The sequence below is a fragment of the Caloenas nicobarica genome, chromosome 1 (genome assembly GCF_036013445.1).
Source record: "Caloenas nicobarica isolate bCalNic1 chromosome 1, bCalNic1.hap1, whole genome shotgun sequence".
Lineage (NCBI taxonomy): Eukaryota > Metazoa > Chordata > Aves > Columbiformes > Columbidae > Caloenas > Caloenas nicobarica.
The window spans coordinates 624,404-640,167 of NC_088245.1; the positions used below are offsets into that span (position 1 = coordinate 624,404).

General features: G+C 56.1%; 1 protein-coding gene across 11 annotated transcripts in view; it reads left to right on the plus strand.

Annotated features, from left to right (window-relative positions):
- Positions 1-15,764, plus strand: part of SHANK3 (SH3 and multiple ankyrin repeat domains 3) — a 364,754-nt gene that overhangs the window by 259,396 nt on the left and 89,594 nt on the right. The gene's annotated exons all lie outside the window — the stretch shown is intronic.

The following is a 15,764-nucleotide window of genomic DNA, read 5'->3' on the forward strand; positions in this document are numbered from 1 at the left end:
CCGTGGTGTCTGCTCTCGGGGGATCCTATCGGCTTGCAGGTTTTTGGGGCAGCCACAGAAACGCGAGGTTTCGGATCCACGTATTCTTCTGTTTCCTTGAGTAGCAACCACGCCTGATTTCCCACATTTGGTGTTTCAGCAGATCGTTACTTTCTGCCATACATCCTTTCCATGACATTACGTGCCAGTGTCGTGCTCATATTGGCCTTTTCATTTTCCGAAGGCTGCTCGTAAGCTCAGCGCTGTGACAAGCAGCTTCCTCAGCGGCGCGGCCAGCCGGGCTGAGCACGTGAAGCGTGCTCTGTGTTCATTTCCCAGTCGCGCTGAGCGGGGCTCTGCGGGTGAGCGTGGGCTCTGCCCCGTGCGCGCAGCGCAGGGCTCGGCGGGTCCATGGCACGGGTGGGGGCCCAGCGCCCATGGGGAGAGCCCTTGCCCGGGACACATCCCGGCACTGCTCAGACGGGCTGTGCTTCGCTGTGCTCACGCTCCTGCTCAGACGGGTCCAGGATGCTCTTTCCCAGCAGTACGTGGCATTTCTAGGTGCTTTTTTATGGGTGGAAGAACACTTGAGGCTCCGGACCGCCAGCCTATATTCTTATCAGTACAAAATTAAACGGAATAAATATGTTTCTGGAGGAGGTTCCCAAAGGAGAGACGTGGGGGTTGCCTGCAGTCCGTTTGATGTGTGTGTAGGTAAGGGAGCAAAAGGGAGGCGATGGGTTATTAACTAAAACTCAGCGATGTGCGGTGGTGGCGCGCACCAGCGGTGCCACCGGGTGATTCACGGCTCCGGCGCTGTGGGCTCAGGTTCCATCCACATCCCGCTGGGCTTGGAGCGCTCGTGTTGAACATCAGCAGCGTTAGGGTTGTGCAAACAGAATTTCGCTAATGCTGCTCCTGGCTGTGCCACTGGAATAGATGTCGTTGTCACCAGTGTCAGCGGAAGGAGCTGATAAACACAGGAGGTGGCTTGGTGAATTAATTGTTTTTCACATGATGTCTTTACTGGTTGGAAACCCGCTGTAAGCAGTGAATGTTAAACTACCAGCGTGTAAGGTATAAAAAAAAGAGGTTTTGTTTCTGTGTTCGTGTTCTAAACAGAGATGACAAAATATATTGTGAGAGCCAGAGTGTGTTAACTTTAAGTTATTCTTAATTACAGTAAGAAGTTAATGATAATTATTACAGAGGAAATGTGTCAGACCCAAGGGAAACAGCCGTTGTATTAGAATGAGAATTGTGCAAATTACTGGATATCGTGAGTACGACATGGAAATGCGAGTCCAGGGAGACAAGGTGGTGGAGCTGCGGTGTGGGGCTCCCCGGGAGGGCGTTCACCGCTCTGCCGTCGCCCCGCGCCGCGGCCCGGCCTGGTGACCGGGGCCACCCAGGGTGTCAGACACGGTGTCCTCAGCTGATGGGGAAATCTGTGAAACGACCTTTGCATGATGCCGCCCCTTGGATGAGCTGGTGCGAGGGGCGGATTTAACGGGCTCTGCCCCTCGCAGAGGGACCCCCGGGGCAGGGACCCGCTCTGACCCGTGAGGACGCAGCTCAGCTGGACAGCTGAAGCCATAAACCAAAAAGCGTCATTCACGTTTTTTTCTCATTCTGAAGGTGCTAAACCTTCTATTAAAGAGACGGGAGCTGTCAGGTAGGACCATGAAGGATGTGCGGATCGACAGCGAGCACAGCTGATACGGACACCCCTCCGTGCCGGGGGTATTTCTGTTTGGGAAAAGCCTCAGCTCGGAGCCGGCGGCTGGGGATGACGTGGGAGTGCTGTCCAGGGACACGCTGATGATCAGAGCTGAGACACGGGCGTTTGGAATTCTGACACATCCAGAGCTGCCTCACGGTGGGCACAGCCGTTCATGGCATCACCGAGAAATGCTAAAGGTCCCCTCTGACTCATCTGATGAAGCAGCCGATGACAAGAGCCTGCTGGCACCAGAAGTCATCCCCGTGGATTGCCAGAACAGCAAGGGAGCAGCTGCAGCGTAAGATGCTGCATACACAACATCTGTACTCTTGGAGAAATTAAATAATTGCTTTTGAGCTCTTAGAGAATTAGGACTAAATTGGTCAAATCTCATGTTGCAGCTGTACACCTGGTACAATGAAACCATTTGTAGAACAGCAAGGATAAAACGATGCCTCGCTGGGAACCATCTCCACTGATGAAGACCATTGAAAATCAGTTCCAACGTATGACGCTCAAGCAAGTTGCTGCATCAGTCGCTGAGGTTTTGGTGCACTCAGGTCCGCAGAACAAGGCCTCTGGGGTCAGTGCTTGTGCACGGACGTGTCAGCGGGGGGAACCTCAACCCCCCGGCTGCTGGAACGCGGACGCTCCTGCCGCAGGCTGCGGGTGTTGAACAAACTGGACGCCGATGCACAGTCTCAGCAAAAACGTTTTCTCCTTGTGTTCACTGCTGCATTTAGGGGGCATGAGCTTCTTTCCTACTGTGCTGAATATCCTGTGAATCTGGGATCTTTCAAAAGGCAGCGAGACAGTTGTTCTCAGTGATTTTGGGACCTACCTTGGAGCTTCCTGAGGGTGCTGTCAGAAAGCGCTGGAGTTATCTTAAATCAAACCCGTGTGACTTGAAGAAACATTGTCCATATCTTGGGCTACGTAATCATCAGTGTCATAAATAACTGAAGGAGAAAGACCAAAGCCTGTCTGCAGAGTGCAGCAGTTCCCAGTATTGCAGGACCAAAGCGCTGCCTAATGATCAGCTCATTAGACAAGCGTGTGTCAAGTAAACCTGAAACCTGACATCTGGTGACCTGGGATGAGTTTGCCAAACGAGGAAAGCAGGAGACACAGTGAGAACTGAGCAGCCACCGTCCCTTGTGCTCACACCGGTGACCTCCATCGGGGTGTTCGGTGGCTCACGGTGGCGGTTCTGAGTTCGCGGTTATGGGAATGTGAGTGGACAGGGTCAGCTTACCAGGAAAAGTTAAATACGCTCCAAATCACCTTCTTCAGGAAGGTCCCGCGCTGAGTTTCCTTGATTTACATCTTACAATGATGGAGCAGCGGTGACCAAGATGGACAAAAGGGGCTGTGGGTGCAGGGCTGCGCTCCAGCCGTTCGTCACTGCTGCGGCCCAGGCTTCTGCCACGTGTGCTTAGACGCTTGGCTCTTTGTAAGCTTTAACCTTGTGTTCTATGGTGAGGTTTTGTTGGGGTGGTGCAGCTCAGGCTCTGAGCAGGGCTGTTGATGTGAATCACTTCAGACGTCCTGGTCCCAGAGCGCGACGCAGGGCGGCCGGTGTGGCCACGGCTGGTGCTGCCGGCGAGGACGGGCGGCCGGTGTGGCCACGGCTGGTGCTGCCGGCGAGGACGGGCGGCTGGTGTGGCCACGGCTGGTGCTGCCGGCGAGGACGGGCGGCCGGTGTGGCCACGGCTGGTGCTGCCGGCGAGGACGGGCGGCCGGTGTGGCCACGGCTGGTGCTGCCGGCGAGGACGGGCGGCCGGTGTGGCCACGGCTGGTGCTGCCGGCGAGGACGGGTGCCCTCGGTGCTGCTCCCGGGGCCGGCTCTGGGCCAGCACGGTCCTGCCCTCGTTGCCACAGCACCGGGGAGTGTGGTGAGTGACTGAGCCACGTGGTGAGTTCGGACGTGTCTGCTGCTCCCGCGGTTTCCACCGGCGAGCTCTCAGAAATGGTGTAGACGTGATGGGTGTGAGTCCTGGGAGCCACAGTTCTTTTCAAACACCCGAGTGGGTTTTCTGGAAGAAACGGCTGAGCAGTGTGATGTGTACACATGGCAGACGTGTCTCTTTGCAGCCTGGGTATGTCATTTGTGAGCTGAGAAGGGCTTTTGCTGAACTTTTTAAGGGTGGTCATAGAATCATAGAATCATGCGATCATTTTGGTTGGAAGAGACCCTTAAGATTGAGTCCAACCATAACCTAAAGCCAGCACTAGCCCATGTCCCCGAGAGCCTCGTACTGGCTTGGGCACAAAGTCCCTTGTCCTGTCTGGGGCAGAGCCCAGTCCTGGGTGACCAGGAGGAGATGGGATCAGGGCACATACGTGGTGGTGCTTCCCCCCACGCCCTGTCCGTGTCCAACAGCTCGTGGGGCAGAGATTGTCCATCCGAAGGGTGTCCTGTGTGCAGTCCTGCAGTGTGCAGTGCAGTCCTCAGGGACTGCCCGTCCCGGAGCTTGTCCAGTCGCTCCTTGATTCCATGTCAATTTTTAGCACAATATCCTGTGGCAACAAGAAACTTTATGTCACGTGGAAAATGCAGTTTGTTTTGAAACTTGTCGTGTGGGTTCATTTGCTGTGTGCGAGTCCCTGCACTGGAGGAGGCGATGGACAGGCCACCACGAACCCTTCGGAGACTCCGGAGCTGGCGGAACCGTCTCCCCTGGGCTGTATGTTCTCTAGGTTCAGTGGTACCAAGCAGCACCGTTCCTCGTACAGAAAATCTTCCCATGCTTTGGGCAGTCGATGTCACCTTCCTTTTTTTCCTTTCCGGAATGGGAGGGTCGGAGTCAGTGCCGGTGCGTACGATGCGGGCGCTCGGGCTGTGCCAGGGCTGTGCTGTTCCTCACCTGCTCCCCGTTCCTGGCTCTTGTGGGACGTCAGGCTCACACTTCATGGACCGTCTGTCACAGCCCCGAGTTCTCAGTCCTGGTAGGGACGGTCAGCTCAGAGCCTGTGATTTCACGTGTGAGCAGAGAATTCTTTTTTTTCCAATGTGCATCAGTCTTTCTCCACCTTACATTTCATCTTACGTTTTAAGATCTTCCCACAGTTCCTCACAGTTTTCCTCATCTTTATTATCCTGAATAACTGAGCATTATCAGCAAACCTTGTTACTTCTCTTTCATTCCTCTCTCATCAGTGATCTAGGGCTGTCTTGAGCGGTGTAAATCCTGGCACCGATCCCAATGAGACTCTGCTGCTGACCTTTCTTCTGATGTGAAATCCAATCATTTACTTTTATTTTAAACCTTTCAACAAATCTACCATGTAAAAACCTTCCTTTTTATCCCATGGCTTCTTCGCTTCCTCAAGAGAGCTTAATGAGAGAACTTGACAAATGCTTTTGGAAATCTAAGTAGACTTTAGTTAAGTTTTTGTTGTCAAATAACTCAGATCTCTGCTTTTCTGCCCCATGGGTCATTCCCCAGGCTGCATGGCCGTTCATCTCCTGCTCTGTTTTGGTGCTGGCGCGTTGTATTTCTGGAACAAAAACCCAGTTGTGGTTCTGGGGCTATTTAACCCTACCGAGCACCTGGTAAAGGTGCTGCTGAAGAGCCCGTGAAGGGCCGTAACGCCCCATACCGTCCCGCAGACCCTGCCCCCCAGCCCCACGGCTGGTCCAGAGCCACGCTGCGTCCTGCTCCCCTGGGGCGCCACATCGTGGAGCTTCCTCGGGTGCTGCACGGGCCTCAGGTTACTGGAGCATTTTCAACCAAAAACACATCAGGAAAAACAAACCAAGATGGTACGTTCATTCCCAGGGGTTCCTGAGCCAGCGCTGGGCTCTAAGGGAAAGTGCCCAAGCAATGTCCCCACAAACCCTTCTGCGCTGGTGGGGTTTGGGGACCAAGCGTGGTTCCCGACGTGGCTGATGGTGACATGGAATGTTGGGTTTTTCCCCACTGGCTACAGAATCATAGAATTGCTGGAGCTGGGGAGGGACCTCCCTTACCTGCATCCATGTGTGCTTTATCCGAGAAAAGAGGATGCTTTGTGTTGAAGGGACCTCCCCAGCTCCCCCAGTGCCCCCCTGCCATGAGCAGGGACATCTGCACCAGCTCAGGTTGCTCAGAGCCCCGTCCAGCCTGGCCTGGGATGTCTCCAGGGATGCTTCAGCCACCACCTCTCTGGCCAACCTGGGCCAGGCTCTCACCACCCGCAGGGCAACAATTTCTTCCTCATGTCTGGCCTGAATCTCCCTCCTTTAGTGTGAAACCATCACCCCTTGTCCTATCACTCCCTGCCCTTGTAAAAGTCCCTCTCCAGCTTTCTCGTAGGCCCCATTTAGTTACTGGAGGCTGCTCTAAGGTCTCCCCGGAGCTTCTGTTCTCCAGCTGAGCACCCAGCTCTCCCAGCCTGTCCTCCCAGCAGAGCTGTTCCAGCCTCGGGTCATTGCTGGGGCTGCTCTGGCCCCTCTCCAGCAGGTCCATGTGTGTCCCGTGCTGAGGACCCAGAGCTGGCCCAGCACTGCAGGGGGGTCTCACAGAGCGGGGCAGAGGGGCAGGATCCCCCCAAACCTGCTGCCCACGCTGCTGGTGACACAGCCCCGGACTCTGCTGGATTTCTGGGCTGCAAGACACATTGCCAGCTCCTGTCCCATCTTTCACCCCTCAGCACCCCAATTCCTCTCCTGGGGGCTGCTCCCCATCCCTGCATCCCCAGCCTGGACTGATACCGGGGTTGACCCGACCCAGGTGCAGGACCTTGCACTTGGCCTTGTTGAACCTCATGAGGTTCGCACAGTCCCACTTCCCCAGCTTGTCCAGGCCCCCCTGAATGGCATCACGTCCTTCTAGCAAATGAACTGCAGCACTCAGCTTGGCGTGGTCTGAGAGCTTGCTGAGGGTGCGCTCGATCCCGCTCTGTCATTAATGAAGATGTTAAATAGTACTGGTCCCAGTACAGACCCCCGAGGGACACGGCTCATTACTGGAGTTTATGAGGCAAGACACTCAGTTAAAACTTCACGTTGGCTTTCCCCAGTGCAATATTTATCCATGCGTTGGCTGGTTCTTTGGTGGTTGCAGTGCTAGAGCCTTGCCCAGTGAGGCACTGGGAGGATGGACCTGCAGCACCTTCCCTCGCTGCTGGAGAACAGGCGGCGCTCGCCCCCCGTCCCGGCCCCAGGTCCCACTGTCCCTGTCCCCGCAGCCTGGGCAGCGCCAGGGCACAGCTGTCACCCACGGGCTGCTCCACGTCCTGCTGCCCGGTGCCCTCTCGTTCCGTCACCTCTGGATCTGTCTGCCTGCAGGTCTGTGTGGCTGCAACAGAGAGGCAAAAATCCTATTTATTTCCTCAGTGATGGCCTTGCCTTCTCTGGGTGCTGCTCTGATACCGGGACCATCCGACCCAGAGATGCTCTGCTGGGCTTCCCGCTCCCTGTGCATTGGAAAACTCATTTAGTGTCACTTTTGATCTCTTGCAGATTGTTCCATGGATTCATGTTTGGCCTGTCATACTGTGTTTGTACATTTAACCTGCAAGAGATCGCAATTCTTTCCATGTTCCTCGTTTGAATATGGTTTCAGCTTTAGGAAGGGTGTTTCTTTGGTTTTAATAACCTTCATTTCCCTGTTGTTCAGCCGTGCCAGCTTCTTTCTGTTCCTCCCCGATCTGTGGCGTGTGTGTGTGCGCTGTGTCTCCACACGGTGCCCTTCAACCGTCCCCATCTGTCTCCTTTGCTGAAGATGGAATAAATCCACCTTGGAGAATTCAGATTTTCTAGGACTTGTTTTTATTATTTATAGAAATGTGCATTGTTCTTTCCTGAATGCATATTGGGCAGGAGGCAGATGGGATGTTCTTTAATCTGTTCCAGCACAGGGAGGTTTCGGTGCCACCTGCCTGTTCCAGTGCTCGTGAGAGCCGCAGGCAGCGGCGGGGCAGGAATATTGTGTCCAGTGCTGGGCCCCTCAGGTCCAGAAGGACAGGGAACTGCTGGAGAGAGTCCAGCGCAGCCACGGAGATGCTGCAGGGAGTGGAGCATCTCCCGTGTGAGGAAAGGCTGAGGGAGCTGGGGCTCTGGAGCTGGAGGAGACTGAGGGGCGACCTCATTAATGGTTATAAACACGGAAAGGGGGAGTGTCAGGAGGATGCAGCCAGGCTCTTCTGGGTGACCACCAGTGATAGGACAAGGGGCAATGGGTGCAAACTGGAACACAGGAGGTTCCACTTAAATATGAGAAGAAACTTGTTCCCGGTGAGGGTGCCAGAGCCTGGCCCAGGCTGCCCAGGGGGGTTGTGGAGTCTCCTTCTCTGCAGACATTCCAACCCGCCTGGACACCTTCCTGTGTAACCTCATCTGGGTGTTCCTGCTCCGGCGGGGGATTGGACTGGATGAGCTCTCGAGGTCCCTTCCGACCCCTGACATCCTGACATTCTGTGAATTTCTGTCTCTCTGTGCACCTGTGCAGCCACGCAGCTCCCGCGCCAGCTGTGCAGGATGCAGCAGGGCGGCAGCGGTGACAGCAGTGGCTCGGCAGTGGCTCGGCAGTGCCCGGCGCGGCTCAGCGGCTGCCTTGGCCTCCTCTCTCAGCACACACCAGCTTGCCCCGCTTGCTGAAGAAGCGGGAGGCTGTGGGTGACGGACCTGAGCTCGTCCCCCTGCTCGCCGTGGTCCGGTGTCGGTGCCAGCTGTGGCCGGGCTGGTGGGGGTATGTCCAGGGACACGGAGCTGGTGCCGTCCCATTCAGCTGCAGTGCTCTTCTGGCAAGTGAGGGTGAAAATCCGGCACAAAGAGCTTCCTTCTGCCGGTATCAGTCTGAGCCTGATTGTTCCAGGGGCTCACCTGTCGCACATCTCTGCCATGGCACCTTTTCCTCGACCTGGCTGCATTTCGGCGTTCACAGCAAGGTTTTAGCAGCTGGTTTGGAGTCCAGGCAAAACATGTCTTGGACTTCCTTTGACTTCTTGTTCCCTTTAGTGTTTTGGTTAATACTGTAGAAGTTACCAGCTCAGTGTGTTTAAATGAAATGAATCCAGTACTGAAAATTTTCTGTGAAAACTGTCCGTGTTTGGATGGGGAAGATACTGGTTTTCAGTGCCTTTCACTAATGGTCTTCCTCACTTTCTGCGAGAGCTGATCTCCAGAATTTCTCTGGGACTGAGCAGCGCTGGCTTTGGGTTTTTAACTGGTGTCCGAATCACCGGTGCCAGAGGGAACGTGATCCCAAACAGGATCCTGCCTGGGGGTTTCCACATCGTGTGTGACTGGAAGATGGTATCTTCTGGGGTTAGAGTGGCTTTTCATCTGCCAGTTTGCTTTTGACATAGTTCATAATCAGTGCCTTGATGAGCTGCCTCCTGACTGAATTAAACAGCAAATCTCGCTGATGATGATCAGAGCTCCGGGGCCCGTTGGAGCATCAGGCGGCTCCTTTCGCCCTCTCCTGCTGTCCTGTGCTTTCCATGCAGAAGCACCACTGTCGCGTTCCCAGAGCTTTCCTCATCCGCAGCGGCGGTTTAAGTGGTTTATCTTTCCACAGGGGACAGGGGTTTCCCAGTTTCACTCTGCTGTTGTTGTGGGGTGCCCAAGCTCTGGGCTGGGAGCTCTTTGGGCCAGCACTAAGACACTTCAGAGCTGCTCCCGTCCTCTTCTCCAGGCTGCTGCTCTCAGTAAATGCTGGAGAAGAGACAATCGATCTGCTTTGGTCGTTCCTTTCCTCTCATGTTCGAGCAGAGCCGAGCGAAGAGCTGTGTTCGGTTTGGCTGGCGGCGCGGCAGACGAGCGGGGCTGTGGCCGCAGAGCCCAGGTCTGGGCCGGTCTCTGCAGGTCCATCGCTGGGGGACGATGTGCTCAATGGTGATGTCCCAGCTGGTCCCAGACCTCGGGGACCTGCCTCTGCCCTCTTCAGCTCTGCTGGAAGCTCCACTGTTTAGGATATAAATCCAAGGGTGATCCGTGATCTCTCTCCCTAAAGCTTCGTCTGCTCTAAGAGGTGAGGTGGGGTAGGAGGGAGACCCGTGTGCTGTCTTCTCATCCATGCAGTTTCAGTGCTGGCTTGCTCCATGGAACCAACTTGATCCGGCCCACCTTGCCCTGTCCTGGACAAGCCCGGCCCTGGGCAGAGGCAATTTCTAGAATGCGGTTTGGAAAGAGCTGCCCTGTGTTGCGGTGCTGACCTCTTGTGGGAGAGAAGAAAAGTCCGTAAAGACTCAGGCTGTACCACAAGCTCTTGGGGCCCCAGCCTGGTCTGGGGCCCGTTCATTTAGTGTTAGTATAAATCATCTCTGTCTTGCGGGAGATGTTTTCTGCATGAGGCAGCCGAGCAGAACTGAACTCCTGTGGAACACCTCGGTATGGCAGGAGGTTTCTGCTGGAGAGGCCTGAAGGGTCCATCCGCCAGCACAGCTTCAGCTGAACTTGAATTGCTCCTGAGGGAGGCTGATGGGAAAGGTCCCAGCGAGCGTTCTGCCACCAGCACCCTGCTTCAGCATCAGTGCTGAGGAGCTCCGGGACCCCTTTGGAGCGTGGTCTCAAGGGAACACTCAAACCAGGTGGTTGTGCTGGTGTCCTCCTCGGGACTCTGCTCTTGACCCACGTCCTCATGGACCGTGGTGCTCAGAACCGGGCAGGGCAGCGTTACCAACCCCGCGCCGCGACTCGCGCCCCCGCCCGCGGGTGTCTGTGGGGGATGTCGCAGCCCCTCGCCCCGGCAGCCGTGCAGATGTGCACAGATGTGCGCAGTCACCGCAGCCGGGGTGCCGTTCATCTAACACACTGTGGGCGGCCGCTGCAGCACGGGATGAATCACGGCTCCATTGACTTCGCTCAATAGCTCTCATTGAGGCTCAAAGGAGCCCGGAGCAACTTGCCGGCTGTAGGTGCTGGTTTTCTGTGTGCCCACGTGTGACGGGGTGGCTCCCGCGGCCCCTGCAGCAGGGGTAGGGCAGAAGGATTATTTTGGGTCTTAGGCAGTGCTCCTGGGCATATATTACATCTCTGGGCAATCAGTCATCCTCCTCTCCCAAAAGCGTGACACAAGTGATGCTTACGAGTGCAGGATGGTGTTCGTGTTCAGTTGGCCGCCGTCTTCTGCTTCTCTTAGGTCCTGACTGTAGAACCTGCACTTCTCCTTTTTCCTCTGGCGTTTTTCAGACGCTTTCTGCAGTGATAGTACCACGTGAATCCCAACCCGCTCTTCCAGCTCCCCTCTCAGATGGGATCTTCTGCATCTTTAGGTTTGCTCTTGATTACATCCTAGTCCTTGGTGGAACGTGGAGCTGGTCCCAGGACAGGCCCCTGTGAACTCCCCCTTGATGCATCTTCCAGCTCAGCAGTGAAGAACGTGTCCCACCAGCTGTTGCTCACCTTGCAGCCGTTCATGTTCCCCCTGGTTCTTATGAGGATGCCTTGTGAGAGCATTCAAAACGCTCCGCTGACTTCAAGAGACACACCGCAGAACTGCCTCTCCCAGGTCATGAGACCCATTATGCTCGAACAGAAATCAGGTTCATTTAGCACAGTTGATTCTTTCAAATCCATGCCACCTGGTATTTATGACCTTCTTTCCTTCTGGATGGTTCATTAAACTGTTGTGTTGTTTGTTAGAGGATTTTCCTGGGAATTAAAGATGAGTTGCTTCGTTTTATACTTCTTTTGATCTCTCTGCTGCCTGTTTTTAAAGATGAGCATCACTTCAGATGTTCCATGCATCCCGTGCTGCTCTGGGTGACAGCCCGTGGCAGGTCACACACCTTCTGCCGGCTGTGCCAGCACCGTCACCGAACGTCACCAGGCCCAGACAATCCAAAAAACCTCTCATTTGTGTGACCGCTGGTTTTTCAGCTTAGGGTCAGAGCCTATCTGTGCTGTCACGATGTTACCGGGAGTTGACTGTAGCTATTTACTGCAGCCATAACCGTGCTATTTTTTTAATTGTTCATTTGATTGATCTATTAGGTTTGTCCCTCTGAAGAGTCAAAAAACTACTAAAATAGTTGGCCCTGGTCAAGCACCACGTGCCATGAATGTCTTTAGTTTGGTTTCAGCAGCAGGTCTGCCCCCCGGCCCGGAGCTGGTGTTGCCGAGAGCAGCCGCGCTCCGGCGCCTCTGTCCTTATGTTGACGCGTCTCTTCTTTCACTTAATCTTTCTCTGATGCCTTAAAATAACTCCCTACTACATCTTATTTTCTGAAAGTTCCTGTTTTTATTTAGACAAAAATAAGAAATGAGTACTTCAAGCTGTTTTTTCAGTATGACACTATCACAGGTCTTTGATTCCACCGCCTCGTCTCCTCCCCAGCCCGTTCGTGCTGTTTCCAGCCCTCGGCTCCGGCAGTGCCCGGCACCGGCCTCTCGGGCGTCCCTGCTCCCCCGCTATCCCAGTTCACTAAAACGTGGGCACTTGTTATTTCACTTTTTCTGTACAGCAGTGTCTAACTCGGGTCTGTAATTCATGTGGTTGTATCCAAACGTGGAGGTGTCCGCTGGCTCCGAGCAGCCCGGGGGCTCGGGGTGCCCGTGGAGCTCCCCGGCAGCGGCAGGGCCGGCAGGGCTGGGGCTCTTGAAGGTCCGTCTTGTGAGTCACCTTCATCAACCCCGCTGCGGGCAGCACCGTGGCACAGAGCAAGCTGAAACAATTCAGCATCCCGCGGCTCTCGAGATCCACAGGCAGCTCTACACACCTGGAGCCATCAGAGTCAGAAAGCAGCGTGGGGAGGAGTCTTCCTATCATTCCTGACAAGGTTAGCTTTTTGAATTAAGGTACTTCTTACCAGTTTATTTGTAGGAGGAGGAATAATTCGAAGGCGGGGGAAAGGATCAAATATTCTTTGTGCAGAGTAACTTTGGGTAAGAGCAGCAGCAGGATGAATGTATTTAAAGACACGTTGTTGCAGGAAACCTCAGCAGATGAGGATTGGGAGGAGGCTGGGGGGGGTTTCCTTACACGGGGTACAAGCAGCTTTGTCAAGAGTTTCTTCACTTTATCATGTGGATGAAATGACCACAGAGGTCCTGTGGGAAGAGCCAGAGGTACAGAATTTTCTTTTGTCGTGAATTCCTCACTTTCTCATTGACAAAACAATTGCAGCAGGACTAATTGGGCACTTCGGCCAGGTACACAGGTACACAGGAATTGCAATTTTGTAATTTGTTTCCCTTTCCTTCTCTTTCTTTCTTTCTCTTGCATATACATGTGCACAAACACATTCTTGTGGAGGTGGGAGGATTTGTTCTTGGTCTGGGGTTAAGATGTGGCACAGGTTGTCTACAAAGGACTGAGACATCATATGGAAAAGGGGGGATATTCCTGTGAAATGTGTGTTAGGTCGAGCTCTCTTCCTAAATGGTGAGTCACAGGTGAAATAGAAGATAAAGGCTCATCATAGAATCAGAGCTGGTTTGGGTTGGAGGGGACATTAAAGCTCATCCAGTCCAACATCTTCACCAGCTCAGGTTGCTCAGAGACCCATGCAGCTGTTTGGGGTTGTCTGGCTCTTGCGACATGGACAGCAGGACGATGTCACCATGATGACCTTCTGAGCACAGTGGTCAGGGGTCTGTTTCCAGCAGAACACTCTGCACTTTAGAGGATTTTGTTGCAGAGGGTAGAGTTTTCTGAATGTTGAGGAAAACATGCATAACCAGCTCTGCTTTTGAAAGACAGGCCACGTGTTGGAAATGTGACATAAAGAGACGGCTGTGACAGCAGCTGCCTCTTTTGGAGCAGTTCACATAGTTGAGTTGAAGTTCATCCACATGTCAGTGCTCTGTTGCATGAAGTCGCTGCTTCTATAGATGGCCTGTTGTTTCATAGGTAGTGCCTGAGCATGTGCCAAAATTATAGCGCCCAGGGAACTACCCGGGAAGGCCGAGGAGCTGAGGGGTGTGTGTTGGGTTGGTTTGTGTGGACGATGTCTGTGGTACATCTGCCGAGCGCCGTGGTACCTGCAGCCATCGCATGGATCAACTGAGCGATCAGCTTCCCGTGGCGGAGAGAACAAAGGAGTGTTTGTGCCCGTCTTGCCAGGAGCTGGGTACTGCCGTGGTGTTAATGGCAGAATCACACAACTCGCGACCCAGAAAGGGATCATCATGCCTACAAACGCCACTCTGGCAGAGGAGGCTGCAGTGGCCGCAGTACCGAGAGGTGTGTCCTGTCCTGCTGCGTGTGGGTCACAGTCCCACAGAACTGTGGGTTTTAACCCCGCGGCAGCACTGTGAGCCCGTCACCTCGCACCTGGCAGCACTGCCCCTGCCGTGTTGGGTGGGGTGACACGGGGTGACACGGTGCAGCCTGAGCCCTGGCAGGCGACCATCCCCACGGCAGGGCCGGCACAGCTGGCATGGGTGGGTGTGTGTGCGGCGGCACCGCAGTGTGAGCCCAGCCCCGCCAGCGCCTGCACGGGCACTGCTCCCGCCCGCTGTGCTCCCCGCGCCCCGGCAGCGGCTGCGGTGCCATGCAGTGCTGAGCTGCAGTGTGCAGCTGTGCGGTGTGCAGCTGTGCGGTGCTGTGCAGTGTGCAGCTGTGCGGTGTGCAGCTGTGCAGTGTGGAGCTGTGCGGTGCTGTGCGGTGTGCAGCTGTGCGGTGCAGTGCCGTGCGGTGTGCAGCTGTGTGGTGTGCAGCTGTGCGGTGTGCAGCTGTGCGGTGCAGTGCTGTGCGGTGTGCAGCTGTGCGGTGTGCAGCTGTGCAGTGTGGAGCTGTGCGGTGCTGTGCGGTGTGCAGCTGTGCGGTGCAGTGCCGTGCGGTGTGCAGCTGTGTGGTGTGCAGCTGTGCGGTGTGCAGCTGTGCGGTGCAGTGCTGTGCGGTGTGCAGCTGTGTGGTGTGGAGCTGTGCAGTGCAGTGCGGTGTGCAGCTGTGCGGCGTGCAGCTGTGCAGTGTGCAGCTGTGCGGTGCTGTGCTGCGTGGTGCGGTGTGGAGCTGTGCGGTGCTGCGCGGTCTGGTGTTTGGTCTGGTGTTGTGTGGAGCTGCGCGGTGCCGCACGGTGCTGCACTGCACGGAGCTGCGCGGTGCAGAGCTGCACGGTGCTGCACAGTGCTGCGCTGCATGGAGCTGCGCGGTGCTGTGCCGAGCTGCGCGGTGCTGTGCTGTGCGGCGTTGTGCCGAGCACTGCCGAGCTGTGCGGTGCAGTGCGGTGCTGTGCTGTGCAGAGCTGTGCGGTGCTGTGTGGTGCTGTGCAGAGCTGCGCGGTGCTGTGTGGTGCTGTGCAGAGCTGCGCGGTGCTGTGCAGAGCTGCGCGGTGCTGCGCGGTGCTGCGCGGTGCTGTGTGGTGCTGTGCAGAGCTGCGCGGTGCTGCGCGGTGCTGTGCAGAGTTGCGCGGTGCTGTGCGGTGCTGTGCAGAGCTGCGCGGTGCTGCGCGGTGCTGTGCGGTGCTGTGCAGAGCTGCGCGGTGCTGTGTGGTGCTGCGCGGTGCTGCGCGGTGCTGTGTGGTGCTGTGCAGAGCTGCGCGGTGCTGTGCAGAGCTGCGCGGTACTGTGCAGAGCTGCGCGGTGCTGTGCGGTGCTGTGCAGAGCTGTGCGGAGCTGCGCGATGCTGTGCGGTGCTGTGCAGAGCTGCGCGGTGTTGTGCGGTGCTGTGCGGAGCTGCGCGGTGCTGCAGGCCGTGCAGACCCCCTGGCTCCGCGTGTGCCCAGGCTGGGACCAGCCCCTCCCGCTCCCTCCCTGCCCCTCGGGCTGGCTCGGGTGCGCAGCTCCTTCCCCGGGTGCGCAGCTCCTTCCCCGCGCTGCCGAGAAGGACCCGGGCCCCTGATTAATTCCACTCTGATGTCAGACATGCGGCTTTGCTGGGAGGGATTTGCAGGGCTGCATTTGAGCTCCCGTTTGCTGAGAGGATCCCTCTCCGTCCCCCCTCCCCGCGCCCCCCGCCCCTCCGCCGCATGGAGCCGCTTTGCTGGGAGGGTCGCGGGGCCGGGGGCTGCGCGTCCCCTCCTCTCTCCAGCGCTGGATTCCTCCCGTTCTTCTCGTCTGGCCGCAGCGGAGGGCAGGGACAGCGGCTTTGTTAAACTAGGACAATGCCATGCGTCCCCCTCTGCTCATGGCAGAGCGTTCCTTAGCAACGCGGGGGGGGATTTTCAGCGAAGATCAGAGCGCCGGGATGAG